Source organism: Oncorhynchus masou, chromosome 31 (assembly GCF_036934945.1).
Source record: "Oncorhynchus masou masou isolate Uvic2021 chromosome 31, UVic_Omas_1.1, whole genome shotgun sequence".
Classification (NCBI taxonomy): Eukaryota; Metazoa; Chordata; class Actinopteri; order Salmoniformes; family Salmonidae; genus Oncorhynchus; species Oncorhynchus masou.
Window position 1 is genome coordinate 95,262,323 of NC_088242.1, and position 19,710 is coordinate 95,282,032.

Below are 19,710 nucleotides of genomic sequence, written 5' to 3' on the forward strand. Positions count from 1 at the left end.
AATATGACCGTCTAAACGTCTCTGTGGAACATCTGGGTAGGATGAAGCTGCTACTGAAGCTGCTCCTGTGGTGTCATTAGAGTGCTGTGGAGTAGGTGTGGTGTCATTAGAGTGCTGTGGAGTAGGTGTGGTTCATTAGAGTACTGTGGAGTAGGTGGGTGTCAGAGTGCTGTGGAGTAGGTGGGTGTCAGAGTGCTGTGGAGTAGGTGGGTGTCAGAGTGCTGTGGAGTAGGTGGGTGTCAGAGTGCTGTGGAGTAGGTGGTTGTCAGAGTGCTGTGGAGTAGGTGGGTGTCAGAGTACTGTGGAGTAGGTGTGGTGTCATTAGAGTGCTGTGGAGTAGGTGTGGTTCATTAGAGTGCTGTGGAGTAGGTGTGGTTCATTAGAGTGCTGTGGAGTAGGTGTGGTTCATTAGAGTGCTGTGGAGTAGGTGGGTGTCAGAGTGCTGTGGAGTAGGTGTGGTGTCATTAGAGTGCTGTGGAGTAGGTGTGGTGTCATTAGAGTGCTGTGGAGTAGGTGGGTGTCAGAGTGCTGTGGAGTAGGTGTGGTGTCATTAGAGTGCTGTGGAGTAGGTGTGGTGTCATTAGAGTGCTGTGGAGTAGGTGGGTGTCAGAGTGCTGTGGAGTAGGTGTGGTGTCATTAGAGTGCTGTGGAGTAGGTGTGGTGTCATTAGAGTGCTGTGGAGTAGGTGGGTGTCAGAGTGCTGTGGAATAGGTGTGGTGTCATTAGAGTGCTGTGGAGTAGGTGTGGTGTCATTAGAGTGCTGTGGAATAGGTGTGGTGTCATTTGAGTGCTGTGGAGTAGGTGTGGTGTCATTAGAGTGCTGTGGAATAGGTGTGGTGTCATTAGAGTGCTGTGGAATAGGTGTGGTTCATTAGAGTGCTGTGGAGTAGGTGTGGTTCATTAGAGTGCTGTGGAGTAGGTGTGGTTCATTAGAGTGCTGTGGAGTAGGTGGGTGTCAGAGTGCTGTGGAGTAGGTGTGGTGTCATTAGAGTGCTGTGGAGTAGGTGTGGTGTCATTAGAGTGCTGTGGAGTAGGTGGGTGTCAGAGTGCTGTGGAGTAGGTGTGGTGTCATTAGAGTGCTGTGGAGTAGGTGTGGTGTCATTAGAGTGCTGTGGAGTAGGTGGGTGTCAGAGTGCTGTGGAGTAGGTGTGGTGTCATTAGAGTGCTGTGGAGTAGGTGTGGTGTCATTAGAGTGCTGTGGAGTAGGTGGGTGTCAGAGTGCTGTGGAATAGGTGTGGTGTCATTAGAGTGCTGTGGAGTAGGTGTGGTGTCATTAGAGTGCTGTGGAATAGGTGTGGTGTCATTTGAGTGCTGTGGAGTAGGTGTGGTTCATTAGAGTGCTGTGGAGTAGGTGGGTGTCAGAGTACTGTGGAGTAGGTGGGTGTCAGAGTGCTGTAGAGTAGGTGGGTGTCAGAGTGTTGTGGAGTAGGTGTGGTTCATTAGAGTGCTGTGGAGTAGGTGGGTGTCAGAGTACTGTGGAGTAGGTGGGTGTCAGAGTGCTGTAGAGTAGGTGGGTGTCAGAGTGCTGTGGAGTAGGTGTGGTTCATTAGAGTGCTGTGGAGTAGGTGGGTGTCAGAGTACTGTGGAGTAGGTGGGTGTCAGAGTGCTGTAGAGTAGGTGGGTGTCAGAGTGCTGTGGAGTAGGTGAGGTTCATTAGAGTGCTGTGGAGTAGGTGAGGTTCATTAGAGTGCTGTGGAGTAGGTGGGTGTCAGAGTGCTGTGGAGTAGGTGGGTGTCAGAGTGCTGTAGAGTAGGTGAGGTTCATTAGAGTGCTATGGAGTAGGTGGGTGTCAGAGTGCTGTGGAGTAGGTGTGGTGTCAGAGTGCTGTGGAGTAGGTGAGCTTCATTTGAGTGCTGTGGAGTAGGTGCGGTGTCATTAGAGTGCTGTGGAGTAGGTGTGGTGTCAGAGTGCTGTGGAATAGGTGTGGTGTCATTAGAGTGCTGTGGAGTAGGTGTGGTTCATTAGAGTGCTGTGGAGTAGGTGTGGTGTCATTAGAGTGCTGTTGAGTAGGTGGGTGTCAGAGTGCTGTGGAGTAGGTGTGTGTCATTGTCCATGATCGTGTGTTTTTGATAGCCTGTTTATGTCAAATTTTCTTGATGATTTTGTCAAGATTGTTTAAATCCTCCTTGGCTAAAATTCCCTTTCCACAATTGTATAGCTCACTACACTCGCCACAACTCTGCTGTAGAACATGTGAAGCATTTTGTCACAGACATTAAAATATATGAACACCCTGAAAGAGTAGCGTCTGGATTGGTCTTTATGTAGACACTGAGATCTCCTTCCAGTTCAGTTTGTTGTCTTCTATTACCCCCAAATTCTTATGAGACAACAGTACCGATCTCTTCACCAGGAATAAAAATATAATTTAAAACATCTTTCTTTTTCCTAAGATCTACCTCCTTGGCCTTCAGTACATTCAGGTCCAGGTAGAGAAACATGCTAGCTTCCTTGTAAAATATTTGATAAGATAACATTGTGGTGAGAGTTTGACACTTTACACTCTCTTCAAGCACCTTTTGTAAATCAAACATTAGGAAAAATATAACAATAATGCTTTACAGCTAGTTGGCCACTGTTCACATTGGTGTACCTGTGACTTAATAGTGACGAATACCAGTTTTCCTTCGAGCTAACAGAGCATAATCCTAGTGTGTGGTAGTCCAGTGTGACAGGGCCCTCAGGCAGAGATAAAGAGAGGACATCAGCTGATCCAGAACGCTGTGTGTGACCAGCCATAGACAGGGAGTTCTTGGAAGGACTGAACCCTAACATAAAGTGTCCACGCCCACTACATGACCTCATGCACTTGAGAAAAAAAAGGAAACACATCCCATTCCCCTCAGAAGAAAGACCTCCACCTATAGACAAAACAATAACGGAAATCCCAGCACCAAATGACACATACATAGCCAGGATATCTATTAGATGTGACAGTGGCAATATTATTGTACAAGCAGTCTTCATGCTTTACCAGCAGACCCACCCTGAAAGCCAACACGATCAAACAGGAGAAAGGGGGTCATGTGGATTCAATCAGAAACATTGTTACGCAGGGCCCAGTGCTATTTCAAATCTATCTGACCTCAGATTGTGCAGGTAACCCACAGAAACACAGGATCGGGTTTAAGGCGAGGTTAGAAAAAGGTAATGCCGCGACAGAAAACTGAAATCTTAAGATCCGTAGCCTATCGTTTTTCCTAGAGAACAGAACAGGATGTGAATGGCAGATATAGCCTATTATTGCTGTAAATCCTCAAAAAAAAAAACACGGCGTAGGAAATGATTTATGGGCATAATGCTGCGTAGCGGGGAAAAAGTGTGGATGATGTTACTGTTTCTGTGTTTGTGCATCTGGGATGGATGGGCGGCATGTAACTGATACCTTTGTACACATCGAGGGTTTTTGCATAGATTGGCAGAGACAACTGTCACGTCATCACATAATTCAATCCACACACACACACACACTGATTAGCAAAAGCGGCTGGGTTCTGGGAACAGTAAGCATTTGATTTTTCATGCTAGAATTCTATTTTAAGGCAAAGACAACTCCCAGCTTAGAGTAGGTTTTACACAGGCAGCCCATTGATTATCTGGGCCGCTATCCTGTGAACCATCAGAACATCTCAGAAAAGGGTCCTAGAATCTGTCTCCTCGCCACGCGCTCTCACCACTGGTGTCCCCCAGGGCTCTGTTCTAGGCCTCTCCTATTTTACACCAAGTCACTTGGCTCTGTCATAACCTCACATGGTCTCTCCTATCATTGCTATGCAGACGACACACAAGACCAGGTGGCATCTCTGCATGTCTGGCAGACATATCAGTGTGGATGACGGATCACCACCTCAAGCTGAACCTCGGCAAGACGGAGCTGCTCTTCCTCCCAGGGAAGGACTGCCCGTTCCATGATCTCGCCATCACGGTTGACAACTCCATTGTGTCCTCCTCCCAGAGCGCTAAGAACCTTGGCGTGATCCTGGACAACACCCTGTCGTTCTCAACCAACATCATGGCGGTGGCCCGTTCCTGTAGGTTCATGCTCTACAACATCCGCAGAGTACGACCCTGCCTCACACAGGAAGCGGCGCAGGTCCTAATCCAGGCACTTGTCATCTCCCGTCTGGATTACTGCAACTCGCTGTTGGCTGGGCTCCCTGCCTGTGCCATTAAACCCCTACAACTCATCCAGAACGCCGCAGCCCGTCTGGTGTTCAACCTTCCCAAGTTCTCTCACGGCACCCCGCTCCTCCGCTCTCTCCACTGGCTTCCAGCTCGCTCTACAAGACCATGCCACGGAGCTGTGAGGGGAACCACCGCACACAGGCTCTGATCAGCAAGGGCACTGCGTTCATCCACCTCTGGCCTGCTCGCCTCCCTACCATTGAGGAAGTACAGTTCCCGCTCAGCCCAGTCAAAACTGTTCGCTGCTCTGGCCCCCCAATGGTGGAACAAACTCCCTCACAACGCCAGGACAGCGGAGTCAATCACCACCTTCCGGAGACACCTGAAACCCCACCTCTTCAAGGAATACCTAGGATAGGATAAGTAATCCTTCTCACCCCCCCCCTTAATGATTTAGATGCACTATTGTAAAGTGGCTGTTCCACTGGATGTCAGAAGGTGAATTCACCAATTTGTAAGTCGCTCTGGATAAGAGCGTCTGCTAAATGACTTAAATGTAAATGTAAATGTTAAGGCAAAGACAACTCCCAGCTCAGAGTAGGTTTTAGGACGATGCTGAAAGGAAAAGTTGCATGGATATATTCCAAATCTAACAACTATATTGATTACATTCCATCTAAACAGTCTTTCTGCAAAAGTTTATCAAAAAGAAAAAAAAATATACACTTCTATTTTCGCAATTTGAATTATATTATTATAAAAAAATAAAAAAATGAACCAACAAAACGTTGCAGCTTTGATGTTCAGAGAATAACAGCCTGGTGGTGGCTTCCGTGATGCCATGGCGGCGAATCAGGTAAATAGGTACTAAATTGCTCAAAGAGTTTTGTCATGTTAAGTTGCTAGTAAATTATGAAAAAAGAGGATCGCCAGCTATCTCAGTGCTCCTCGGCCAATGCAAAAGGAACTGGCCCACTCAGATCTAGAATGGGTGTATGGGGATGGAATAAGCTAACTAGCTAGCCACAACAGAAGCTACAACAACTCCAACTTCGCCGCATGTTTTGTCGACACGCTCCTGAGTGGCGCAGTGGTCTACGGCATCTCAGTGTAATACCTGGTTCAAATCCGGGCTGTATCACATCTGGCTGTGATTGGGAGTCCCAGAGGGCAGCGCACATTTGGTCCAGTGCCGTATGGATTTGGCTGGAGTAGGCCGTCATTGTAAATAAGAATTTGTTCTTAACTGACTTGCCTAGTTAAATAAAAAGAACACATTTTTAAATTAATGGTCAAATACCAATCACATTAATGTCATTGTATATTTCAAGGTATGTCTTTATTTTTGCTGAATTGCCTTCCCACCTGATGAGTCACTCGTGTGTTCTTCTCTTGACGTCATTTTCCGAACACTTTTCCGACATGACTTAAGTCAAATTTGGATAAAATATAAATCTCTCCCAAAATACACACGTCAAGTGATATGTCGTAAAGTGACTTTTAGACGGAGGGATGAAACCAATCAGAATGTTTAACAGAAACCTAATTCTGCAATCTTCCCTTTAACACACTGCCCAGACAGACTCTGAGCCAGGAGTAAAATCAACTCAGAAGGTTTATCTCAGCTGGCAATCACAACAGTTTGAGGTACTGTACCACAAAGGAAAGATAGTGATGACGAACACTCACAATGAGGCATCAACCAGGTGTGAACTTTATAGCACGCAATGGTAAAAGCATTTGAAATCATTTTCACCTGACACAAACACTTTGCCTTACTCTTACCACTTGTCCAATATGTTGGCATGCATAGAGTAATGTTATTTTATTTATTTCTAATATTTTGGAAAATATGATAGGCATATTGTATTGAATCATATAGTATGATGGTTGTTAAAAGCCACATTCTCAGAATATTACAGTTATATCTACAACTCTAAATCCTTTTTGGCAAAATAGGCCAGGCATCCAATAAGGTTGCATAAAACACTTAGGCTGTAAATAATTGATCCTTTTATCTAAATGTGTCTTTTGACGAATGACGTTGGATCTTTTCAAGACAGATCTTTTTCAGAGTTGATCTGATTGGTCAAAAGACCAATTAGAGGAAAAAAATATCAGAATTGGGCTGCCTGTGTAAACGCAGCCATGTTGGTTCAGATTTTGTAGATTGGAAAAGAAAAAGTGTATACAATCGAGTATAATAAAAAAAAGGTATATTTTTAGGGTTATACCTGACAGAAATGAGCATGAGTCTTTAGTAGATCTGAGTGATACAGTGGCCTCAGGTTATTATAGGGGGAGATCCCAGGGATACACTGGGCTCAGTTTATTATAGGGGGAGATCCCAGGGATACACTGGGCTCAGTTTATTATAGGGGGAGATCCCAGGGATACACTGGGCTCAGTTTATTATAGGGGGAGATCCCAGGGATACACTGGGCTCAGTTTATTATAGGGGGAGATCCCAGGGATACACTGGGCTCAGTTTATTATAGGGGGAGATCCCAGGGATACACTGGGCTCAGTTTATTATAGGGGGAGATCCCAGGGATACACTGGGCTCAGTTTATTATAGGGGGAGATCCCAGGGATACACTGGGCTCAGTTTATTATAGGGGGAGATCCCAGTTTATTATAGGGGAGATCCCAAGGATACACTGGGCTCAGTTTATTTATAGGGATACACTGGGGAAATCCCAGGTATCTGGAAGGTTTAGTAGACATACTCTAAGAAAAAAGGTGTCCAAATGAGTTCTTCAGCTGTTTTGGTTCCAGGTAGGACTGGGCTCAGTTTATTTAGGGGAGATCCCAGGGATACACTGGGGTTCCATGTAGAACCCTCTGTGGAAAGGGTTTTACGTGGAAAGGGTTTTACATGGAACCCAAAATGTCTCTACTTGGAACCAGAAAGGGTTCTTCAAAGGGTCATCCTATTGGGACAGACGAGAACCCTTTAAGGTTCTAGATAGTACCTGGGCTCAGTTTTTTTCTAAGAGTGCAGCATGAGGCTCAGCTGAGGCATTCACACTGAAGTAGAGAGCTTAGAGCAGCAAAGGTTAGAGAGGCCTAAGGAACAGCCAAAATGTGGGATAGATTTTCACAGGAACCTAGGCCACCTACAGGGCAAGGGAAGGCCAGGCATTGTTCCATCCGCAGGCCAGGGATTTGATGATAAAGCGTCAAGGCCAGAGATCAGGGTCTTGTTCAGTAGGCACAAATGGGAAAAAGTTCAGAAACACAGTGAAACTGGGAGGTACTATGTGAATTTGACCAATAAGAAACCATTTTTTTTATTGAAAAACATTTTTGTGAACATGATCCAGATCACATAAACCAGCTTTGACATGCATATCTAACCCATGTTTCATTTGGGTGAAGCATTGCTAATTTGTTGTTATTAGAGGGGATGCATTTGCATATAAATAAATATAATTAAATCAAAACAATCATCATACAAGCCATTGGTTTGGCAATAATAGTCACTATACACAATAATGATCTGATTAAAGCTGTGCTCTATCATTGAAAAAGTACAGCTGATTATCGAAACCAACCAATTATTGCCATAGCCTGCAGAAGTCTCCAAGTCTTACCAACCTGAAGTTGGCACATGATGTAACAAACATCATTTGAATTAATCATAAAAAAAGATTACAGGAAAAAGCTAATAAAGACCGTTCAACTTGTTCTCAACATGTTCATTTCCTTTGAATGACTAATACGATAAAAACAAAGAGACAAAGTGATTCATCAAAGACAAATTAACTATTGAAATGTTTGAAGACTTTATTACAAGTCTAATCCATAAAGGTATATTGCAATTGCAACACAATATTACCATTTTGACGTTGTCAACACAATTGTCCCAACTGCCACGATTTGAGAACCCGGGCCTGGTGTCAACCTCATGAACCTCTGCCCATTCACTATTATGTGCCAGAAGCACAAACAAAGATTGCTAATAACACAGGGATATGCAATACCAACCTATGGAATGAGCTGCTCCCCACAGGAGCACCATGTGACTCGATTTGATTGCCAGCGTTTGAGGCTAGATAACAGTCAGAAACTTCTGCCCGAAAGTTACAATTAAATGCGACAATTGACATCATCTATTTTTATCTTCGTAGCCAAATGTGCGTATGAAACAAAGTCCCAGTGCCAGCATCGCTGTAACATATCCTTTACGTTTTCCGCAGCGTTACGCTTTGAAAGTGAAGGAAGGGGAATTTGTTTTGAAACACCACTTACAGTGCCCCTGTGCACTATGGACCTTTCCCCATCATATTAGTGATGGGAAATCTAAATGGACCTCCCCTTTCACAGCCCTTGTTTGTAATGTCCTTCTTCATCAGCTACTTGCATTGAAGTTCTTGCCCGTTGTTAACTGATACTGACATAAGCTAGGCATCCATAATTTCATGGATTGTTGCTTCTCTCCTCTATTTCCTTGAAACTTGAAACTAGTGCTCTGTTTTTGTACGACATCAGAGTCACTCCAGTGGTATGCCCTAGCTAGCCTATCTGATTTGGCACCAGAGGCTAGGTGGAGAGGTAAGTGATCCCCACCTTGTTCCCCCTTTCACTCCTTCTGTGATGGCCTGTCAGGATGAAAGGTGACGCATGGGCCACCTAGGGCTGGCCTGCCTGGGCCACAGTGCTCAGAATGGTGCCCCTCCCTCCATCCCACCCTCCCTCGCTCCCGCCTACCCTCCCTCCCGCCCTCCCGCCCTCGCCCCCTCCCCCTCCCTCCCTCCCTCCCTGCCTGCCTGCCTGCCTCCGTATCTGTCAGATTGAGTGGTGAATAGAGAGTGGTGTGACCATCGGAAGTTGTTGACTTCGACTGTTGAATGGAAAGTGGTGTGACCATCTGAAGTTGTTGACTTCAACTGTTGACTGGAAAGTGGTGTGACCATCGGAAGTTGTTGACTTCAACTGTTGACTGGAAAGTGGTGTGACCATCTGAAGTTGTTGACTTCAACTGTTGACTGGAAAGTGGTGTGACCATCTGAAGTTGTTGACTTCGACTGATTGAATGGAAAGTGTTGTGACCATCTGTCTGAAGTTGTTGACTTCGACTGTTGACTGGAAAGTGGTGTGACCATCTGAAGTTGTTGACTTCGACTGTTGACTTTGATCCGGTCATTTTGCAGTGACCTGTCTGAAGAAGGACTGAAGGTTGTGACTGTCTGAAGTTGAGTGACACATGTTGAATGGAAAGTGATGTGACCATCTGAACGGACTTCAACTGAATGGAAAGTGGGTGCATGTGTTTTCGACTGTTGAAAATAATGCACATTTACATTACATTTAAGTCATTTGACTTCGACTGTTGAATGGAAAGTGGTGTGACCGTCTTATCCATGGAAAGCGACTTACAAATCGGACGACGTGGTAAGCTGTGTTCTAACCTTCAACAGCATAGTGGCATTAACCTTCAACAGCAGAGTGGCTTTAACCTTCAACAGCAGAGTGGCATTAACCTTCAACAGCAGAGTGGCATTAACCTTCAAAGGCAGAGTGGCATTAACCTTCAACAGCAGATGGGTATTAACCTTCAACAGCAGAGTGGCATTAACCTTCAACAGCAGAGAGGCATTAACCTTCAACAGCAGAGTGGCATTAACCTTCAACAGCAGAGTGGCATTGACCTTCAACAGCAGAGTGGCATTAACCTTCAACAGCAGAGGGGTATTAACCTTCAACAGCAGAGGGGTATTAACCTTCAACAGCAGAGTGGCATTAACCTTCAACAGCAGAGGGGTATTAACCTTCAACAGCAGAGTGGCATTAACCTTCAACAGCAGAGGGGTATTAACCTTCAACAGCAGAGGGGTATTAACCTTCAACAGCAGAGGGGCATTAACCTTCAACAGCAGAGGGGCATTAACCTTCAACAGCAGAGGGGTATTAACCTTCGACAGCAGAGTGGCATTAACCTTCAACAGCAGAGTGGCATTAACCTTCAACAGCAGAGGGGCATTAACCTTCAACAGCAGAGGGGTATTAACCTTCAACAGCAGAGGGGCATTAACCTTCAACAGCAGAGTGGCATTAACCTTCAACAGCAGAGGGGTATTAACCTTCAACAGCAGAGGGGCATTAACCTTCAACAGCAGAGTGGCATTGACCTTCAACAGCAGAGTGCCATTAACCTTCAACAGCAGAGGGGCATTAACCTTCAACAGCAGAGGGGTATTAACCTTCAACAACAGAGTGGCATTAACCTTCAACAGCAGAGGGGTATTAACCTTCAACAGCAGAGTGGCATTAACCTTCAACAGCAGAGTGGCATTAACCTTCAACAGCAGAGGGGCATTAACCTTCAACAGCAGAGGGGCATTAACCTTCAACAGCAGAGGGGCATTAACCTTCAACAGCAGAGTGGCATTAACCTTCAACAGCAGAGGGGTATTAACCTTCAACAGCAGAGGGGCATTAACCTTCAACAGCAGAGTGGCATTAACCTTCAACAGCAGAGTGGCATTAACCTTCAACAGCAGAGGGGCTTTAACCTTCAACAGTAGAGAGGCATTAACCTTCAACAGCAGAGTGGCATTAACCTTCAACAGCAGAGTGGCATTGACCTTCAACAGCAGAGTGGCATTAACCTTCAACAGCAGAGGGGTATTAACCTTCAACAGCAGAGGGGTATTAACCTTCAACAGCAGAGGGGCTTTAACCTTCAACAGCAGAGGGGTATTAACCTTCAACAGCAGAGGGGTATTAACCTTCAACAGCAGAGGGGCATTAACCTTCAACAGCAGAGGGGCATTAACCTTCAACAGCAAAGTGGCATTGACCTTCAACAGCAGAGTGGCATTGACCTTCAACAGCAGAGGGGCTTTAACATTCAACAGCAGAGTGGCATTATCCTTCAATAGCAGAGTGGCATTGACCTTCAACAGCAGAGGAGCATTGACCTTCAACAGCAGAGGGGCATTGACCTTCAAAAGCAGAGGGGTATTAACCTTCAACAGCAGAGGGGCATTAACCTTCAGCAGCAGAGTGGCATTAACCTTCAACAGCAGAGGGGCATTAACCTTCAACAGCAGAGTGGCATTAACCTTCAACAGCAGAGTGGCATTGACCTTCAACAGCAGAGGGGCATTGACTTTCAACAGCAGAGTGGCATTAACCTTCAACAGCAGAGTGGCATTAACCTTCAACAGCAGAGGGGCTTTAACCTTCAACAGCAGAGTGGCATTAACCTTCAACAGCAGAGTGGCATTAACCTTCAACAGCAGAGTGGCATTGACCTTCAACAGCAGAGTGGCATTAACCTTCAACAGCAGAGGGGTATTAACCTTCAACAGCAGAGGGGTATTAACCTTCAACAGCAGAGGGGCTTTAACCTTCAACAGCAGAGGGGTATTAACCTTCAACAGCAGAGGGGCATTAACCTTCAAAAGCAGAGGGGCATTAACCTTCAACAGCAGAGTGGCATTAACCTTCAACAGCAGAGTGGCATTGCCCTTCAACAGCAGAGTGGCATTAACCTTCAACAGCAGAGTGGCATTAACCTTCAACAGCAGAGTGGCATTAACCTTCAACAGCAGAGTGGCATTAACCTTCAACAGCAGAGTGGCATTAACCTTCAACAGCAGAGTGGCATTGACCTTCAACAGCAGAGGGGCATTGACCTTCAACAGCAGAGGGGCATTAACCTTCAACAGCAGAGTGGCATTGACCTTCAACAGCAGATTGGCATTAACCTTCAACAGCAGAGTGGCATTGACCTTCAACAGCAGAGTGGCATTAACCTTCAACAGCAGAGTGGCATTAACCTTCAACAGCAGAGTGGCATTAACCTTCAACAGCAGAGTGGCTTTAACCTTCAACAGCAGAGTGGCATTGACCTTCAACAGCAGAGTGGCTTTAACCTTCAACAGCAGAGGGGCTTTAACCTTCAACAGCAGAGTGGCATTGACCTTCAACAGCAGAGTGGCATTAACCTTCAACAGCAGAGTGGCATTAACCTTCAACAGCAGAGTGGCATTAATCTTCAACAGCAGAGTGGCTTTAACCTTCAACAGCAGAGGGGTATTAACCTTCAACAGCAGAGTGGCATTAACCTTCAACAGCAGAGGGGTATTAACCTTCAACAGCAGAGTGGCATTAACCTTCAACAGCAGAGTGGCATTAACCTTCAACAGCAGAGTGGCATTAACCTTCAACAGCAGAGTGGCTTTAACCTTCAACAGCAGAGTGGCATTGACCTTCAACAGCAGATTGGCATTAACCTTCAACAGCAGAGTGGCATTGACCTTCAACAGCAGAGTGGCATTAACCTTCAACAGCAGAGTGGCATTAACCTTCAACAGCAGAGTGGCATTAACCTTCAACAGCAGAGTGGCATTAACCTTAAACAGCAGAGGGGCATTAACCTTCAACAGCAGAGGGGCTTTAACCTTCAACAGCAGAGTGGCATTAACCTTCAACAGCAGAGTGGCATTAACCTTCAACAGCAGAGTGGCATTGACCTTCAACAGCAGAGTGGCATTAACCTTCAACAGCAGAGTGGCATTAACCTTCAACAGCAGAGTGGCATTAACCTTCAACAGCAGAGTGGCTTTAACCTTCAACAGCAGAGTGGCATTGACCTTCAACAGCAGAGTGGCTTTAACCTTCAACAGCAGAGGGGCATTAACCTTCAACAGCAGAGTGGCATTGACCTTCAACAGCAGAGTGGCATTAACCTTCAACAGCAGAGTGGCATTAACCTTCAACAGCAGAGTGGCATTAACCTTCAACAGCAGAGGGGTATTAACCTTCAACAGCAGAGTGGCATAAACCTTCAACAGCAGAGTGGCATTAACATTCAACAGCAGAGTGGCATTATCCTTCAACAGCAGAGTGGCATTGACCTTCAACAGCAGAGGAGCATTGACCTTCAACAGCAGAGGGGCATTAAACTTCAAAAGCAGAGGGGTATTAACCTTCAACAGCAGAGTGGCATTAACCTTCAACAGCAGAGGGGCATTAACCTTCAACAGCAGAGTGGCATTAACCTTCAACAGCAGAGTGGCATTAACCTTCAACAGCAGAGGGGCATTAACCTTCAACAGCAGATGGGTATTAACCTTCAACAGCAGAGGGGCATTAACCTTCAACAGCAGAGGGGCATTAACCTTCAACAGCAGAGTGGCATTAACCTTCAACAGCAGAGGGGCATTAACCTTCAACAGCAGAGGGGTATTAACCTTCAACAGCAGAGTGGCTTTAACCTTCAACAGCAGAGGGGCATTAACCTTCAACAGCAGAGTGGCATTAACCTTCAACAGCAGAGGGGTATTAACCTTCAACAGCAGAGTGGCATTAACCTTCAACAGCAGAGTGGCATTAACCTTCAACAGCAGAGTGGCATTAACCTTCAACAGCAGAGGGGCATTAACCTTCAACAGCAGAGGGGCTTTAACCTTCAACAGCAGAGTGGCATTGACCTTCAACAGCAGATTGGCATTAACCTTCAACAGCAGAGTGGCATTGACCTTCAACAGCAGAGTGGCATTAACCTTCAACAGCAGAGTGGCATTAACCTTCAACAGCAGAGTGGCATTAACCTTCAACAGCAGAGTGGCTTTAACCTTCAACAGCAGAGTGGCATTGACCTTCAACAGCAGAGTGGCATTAACCTTCAACAGCAGAGTGGCATTAACCTTCAACAGCAAAGTGGCATTAACCTTCAACAGCAGAGGGGTATTAACCTTCAACAGCAGAGTGGCATTAACCTTCAACAGCAGAGTGGCATTAACTTTCAACAGCAGAGGGGCATTAACCTTCAACAGCAGAGGGGTATTAACCTTCAACAGCAGAGGGGCATTAACCTTCAACAGCAGAGTGGCATTGACCTTCAACAGCAGAGTGGCATTAACCTTCAACAGCAGAGTGGCATTAACCTTCAACAGCAGAGTGGCATTAACCTTCAACAGCAGAGTGGCATTAACCTTCAACAGCAGAGTGGCATTAACCTTCAACAGCAGAGGGGTATTAACCTTCAACAGCAGAGTGGCATTAACCTTCAACAGCAGAGTGGCATTAACCTTCAACAGCAGAGTGGCATTAACCTTCAATAGCAGAGTGGCATTGACCTTCAACAGCAGAGGAGCATTGACCTTCAACAGCAGAGGGGCATTAACCTTCAACAGCAGAGGGGTATTAACCTTCAACAGCAGATGGGCATTAACCTTCAGCAGCAGAGTGGCATTAACCTTCAACAGCAGAGGGGCATTAACCTTCAACAGCAGAGGGGCATTAACCTTCAGCAGCAGAGGGGAATTAACCTTCAACAGCAGAGTGGCATTAACCTTCAACAGCAGAGGGGTATTAACCTTCAACAGCAGAGGGGCATTAACCTTCAACAGCAGAGTGGCATTAACCTTCAACAGCAGAGTGGCATTAACCTTCAACAGCAGAGGGGCATTAACCTTCAACAGCAGAGTGGCATTAACCTTCAACAGCAGAGTGGAATTAACCTTCAACAGCAGAGTGGCATTAACCTTCAACAGCAGAGTGGCATTAACCTTCAACAGCAGAGTGGCATTGACCTTCAACAGCAGAGGGGCATTGACTTTCAACAGCAGAGGGGCATTGACTTTCAACAGCAGAGGGGCTTTAACCTTCAACAGCAGAGGGGTATTGACCTTCAACAGCAGATTGGCATTAACCTTCAACAGCAGAGTGGCATTAACCTTCAACAGCAGAGTGGCATTAACCTTCAACAGCAGAGTGGCATTGCCCTTCAACAGCAGAGTGGCATTAACCTTCAACAGCAGAGTGGCATTAACCTTCAACAGCAGAGTGGCATTAACCTTCAACAGCAGAGTGGCATTAACCTTCAACAGCAGAGTGGCATTAACCTTCAACAGCAGAGTGGCATTAACCTTAAACAGCAGAGGGGCATTGACTTTCAACAGCAGAGGGGCTTTAACCTTCAACAGCAGAGTGGCATTGACCTTCAACAGCAGAGTGGCATTGACCTTCAACAGCAGAGTGGCATTGACCTTCAACAGCAGAGTGGCATTAACCTTCAACAGCAGAGTGGCATTAACCTTCAACAGCAGAGTGGCATTAACCTTCAACAGCAGAGTGGCTTTAACCTTCAACAGCAGAGTGGCATTGACCTTCAACAGCAGAGTGGCATTTACCTTCAACAGCAGAGGGGCTTTAACCTTCAACAGCAGAGTGGCATTGACCTTCAACAGCAGAGTGGCATTAACCTTCAACAGCAGAGTGGCATTAACCTTCAACAGCAGAGTGGCATTAACCTTCAACAGCAGAGTGGCATTAATCTTCAACAGCAGAGTGGCATTAACTTTCAACAGCAGAGGGCATTGACTTTCAACAGCAGAGGGGCATTAACCTTCAACAGCAGAGGGGTATTAACCTTCAACAGCAGAGTGGCATAAACCTTCAACAGCAGAGTGGCATTAACATTCAACAGCAGAGTGGCATTATCCTTCAATAGCAGAGTGGCATTGACCTTCAACAGCAGAGGAGCATTGACCTTCAACAGCAGAGGGGCATTAAACTTCAAAAGCAGAGGGGTATTAACCTTCAACAGCAGAGGGGCATTAACCTTCAACAGCAGAGTGGCATTAACCTTCAACAGCAGAGTGGCATTAACCTTCAACAGCAGAGGGGCATTAACCTTCAACAGCAGATGGGTATTAACCTTCAACAGCAGAGGGGCATTAACCTTCAACAGCAGAGGGGCATTAACCTTCAACAGCAGAGTGGCATTAACCTTCAACAGCAGAGGGGCATTAACCTTCAACAGCAGAGGGGTATTAACCTTCAACAGCAGAGGGGTATTAACCTTCAACAGCAGAGTGGCTTTAACCTTCAACAGCAGAGGGGTATTAACCTTCAACAGCAGAGTGGCATTAACCTTCAACAGCAGAGGGGCATTAACCTTCAACAGCAGAGGGGCATTAACCTTCAACAGCAGAGTGGCCATCTTTCAACAGCAGAGGGGCATTAACCTTCAACAGCAGAGGGGTATTAACCTTCAACAGCAGAGGGGTATTAACCTTCAACAGCAGAGTGGCTTTAACCTTCAACAGCAGAGGGGTATTAACCTTCAACAGCAGAGTGGCATTAACCTTCAACAGCAGAGGGGTATTAACCTTCAACAGCAGAGTGGCATTAACCTTCAACAGCAGAGTGGCATTAACCTTCAACAGCAGAGTGGCATTGCCCTTCAACAGCAGAGTGGCATTAACCTTCAACAGCAGAGTGGCATTAACCTTCAACAGCAGAGTGGCATTAACCTTCAACAGCAGAGTGGCATTAACCTTCAACAGCAGAGTGGCATTAACCTTCAACAGCAGAGTGGCATTGACCTTCAACAGCAGAGGGGCATTGACTTTCAACAGCAGAGTGGCATTAACCTTCAACAGCAGAGTGGCATTGACCTTCAACAGCAGATTGGCATTAACCTTCAACAGCAGAGTGGCATTAACCTTCAACAGCAGAGTGGCATTAACCTTCAACAGCAGAGTGGCATTGCCCTTCAACAGCAGAGTGGCATTAACCTTCAACAGCAGAGTGGCATTAACCTTCAACAGCAGAGTGGCATTAACCTTCAACAGCAGAGTGGCATTAACCTTCAACAGCAGAGTGGCATTAACCTTCAACAGCAGAGTGGCATTGACCTTCAACAGCAGAGGGGCATTGACTTTCAACAGCAGAGGGGCTTTAACCTTCAACAGCAGAGTGGCATTGACCTTCAACAGCAGATTGGCATTAACCTTCAACAGCAGAGTGGCATTGACCTTCAACAGCAGAGTGGCATTAACCTTCAACAGCAGAGTGGCATTAACCTTCAACAGCAGAGTGGCATTAACCTTCAACAGCAGAGTGGCTTTAACCTTCAACAGCAGAGTGGCATTGACCTTCAACAGCAGAGTGGCTTTAACCTTCAACAGCAGAGGGGCTTTAACCTTCAACAGCAGAGTGGCATTGACCTTCAACAGCAGAGTGGCATTAACCTTCAACAGCAGAGTGGCATTAACCTTCAACAGCAGAGTGGCATTAACCTTCAACAGCAGAGTGGCATTAATCTTCAACAGCAGAGTGGCATTAACTTTCAACAGCAGAGGGGCATTGACTTTCAACAGCAGAGGGGCATTAACCTTCAACAGCAGAGGGGTATTAACCTTCAACAGCAGAGTGGCATAAACCTTCAACAGCAGAGTGGCATTAACATTCAACAGCAGAGTGGCATTATCCTTCAATAGCAGAGTGGCATTGACCTTCAACAGCAGAGGAGCATTGACCTTCAACAGCAGAGGGGCATTAAACTTCAAAAGCAGAGGGGTATTAACCTTCAACAGCAGAGTGGCATAAACCTTCAACAGCAGAGGGGCATTAACCTTCAACAGCAGAGTGGCATTAACCTTCAACAGCAGAGTGGCATTAACCTTCAACAGCAGAGGGGCATTAACCTTCAACAGCAGATGGGTATTAACCTTCAACAGCAGAGGGGCATTAACCTTCAACAGCAGAGGGGTATTAACCTTCAACAGCAGAGGGGCATTAACCTTCAACAGCAGAGTGGCATTAACCTTCAACAGCAGAGGGGCATTAACCTTCAACAGCAGAGGGGTATTAACCTTCAACAGCAGAGTGGCTTTAACCTTCAACAGCAGAGGGGTATTAACCTTCAACAGCAGAGTGGCATTAACCTTCAACAGCAGAGGGGTATTAACCTTCAACAGCAGAGTGGCATTAACCTTAAACAGCAGAGGGGCATTGACTTTCAACAGCAGAGGGGCTTTAACCTTCAACAGCAGAGTGGCATTGACCTTCAACAGCAGATTGGCATTAACCTTCAACAGCAGAGTGGCATTGACTTCAACAGCAGAGTGGCATTAACCTTCAACAGCAGAGTGGCATTAACCTTCAACAGCAGAGTGGCATTGACCTTCAACAGCAGAGTGGCATTAACCTTCAACAGCAGAGGGGTATTAACCTTCAACAGCAGAGTGGCATATACCTTCAACAGCAGAGTGGCATTAACATTCAACAGCAGAGTGGCATTATCCTTCAATAGCAGAGTGGCATTGACCTTCAACAGCAGAGGAGCATTGACCTTCAACAGCAGAGGGGCATTAAACTTCAAAAGCAGAGGGGTATTAACCTTCAACAGCAGAGTGGCATTAACCTTCAACAGCAGAGGGGCATTAACCTTCAACAGCAGAGTGGCATTAACCTTCAACAGCAGAGTGGCATTAACCTTCAACAGCAGAGGGGCATTAACCTTCAACAGCAGATGGGTATTAACCTTCAACAGCAGATTGGCATTAACCTTCAACAGCAGAGTGGCATTGACCTTCAACAGCAGAGTGGCATTAACCTTCAACAGCAGAGTGGCATTAACCTTCAACAGCAGAGTGGCATTAACCTTCAACAGCAGAGTGGCTTTAACCTTCAACAGCAGAGTGGCATTGACCTTCAACAGCAGAGTGGCTTTAACCTTCAACAGCAGAGGGGCTTTAACCTTCAACAGCAGAGTGGCATTGACCTTCAACAGCAGAGTGGCATTAACCTTCAACAGCAGAGTGGCATTAACCTTCAACAGCAGAGTGGCATTAACCTTCAACAGCAGAGTGGCATTAATCTTCAACAGCAGAGTGGCATTAACTTTCAACAGCAGAGGGGCATTGACTTTCAACAGCAGAGGGGCATTAACCTTCAACAGCAGAGGGGTATTAACCTTCAACAGCAGAGTGGCATAAACCTTCAACAGCAGAGTGGCATTAACATTCAACAGCAGAGTGGCATTATCCTTCAATAGCAGAGTGGCATTGACCTTCAACAGCAGAGGAGCATTGACCTTCAACAGCAGAGGGGCATTAAACTTCAAAAGCAGAGGGGTATTAACCTTCAACAGCAGAGTGGCATTAACCTTCAACAGCAGAGGGGCATTAACCTTCAACAGCAGAGTGGCATTAACCTTCAACAGCAGAGTGGCATTAACCTTCAACAGCAGAGGGGCATTAACCTTCAACAGCAGATGGCATTAACCTTCAACAGCAGAGGGGCATTAACCTTCAACAGCAGAGGGGTATTAACCTTCAACAGCAGAGGGGCATTAACCTTCAACAGCAGAGTGGCATTAACCTTCAACAGCAGAGGGGCATTAACCTTCAACAGCAGAGGGGTATTAACCTTCAACAGCAGAGTGGCTTTAACCTTCAACAGCAGAGGGGTATTAACCTTCAACAGCAGAGTGGCATTAACCTTCAACAGCAGAGGGGTATTAACCTTCAACAGCAGAGTGGCATTAACCTTAAACAGCAGAGGGGCATTGACTTTCAACAGCAGAGGGGCTTTAACCTTCAACAGCAGAGTGGCATTGACCTTCAACAGCAGATTGGCATTAACCTTCAACAGCAGAGTGGCATTGACCTTCAACAGCAGAGTGGCATTAACCTTCAACAGCAGAGTGGCATTAACCTTCAACAGCAGAGTGGCATTAACCTTCAACAGCAGAGTGGCTTTAACCTTCAACAGCAGAGTGGCATTGACCTTCAACAGCAGAGTGGCTTTAACCTTCAACAGCAGAGGGGCTTTAAC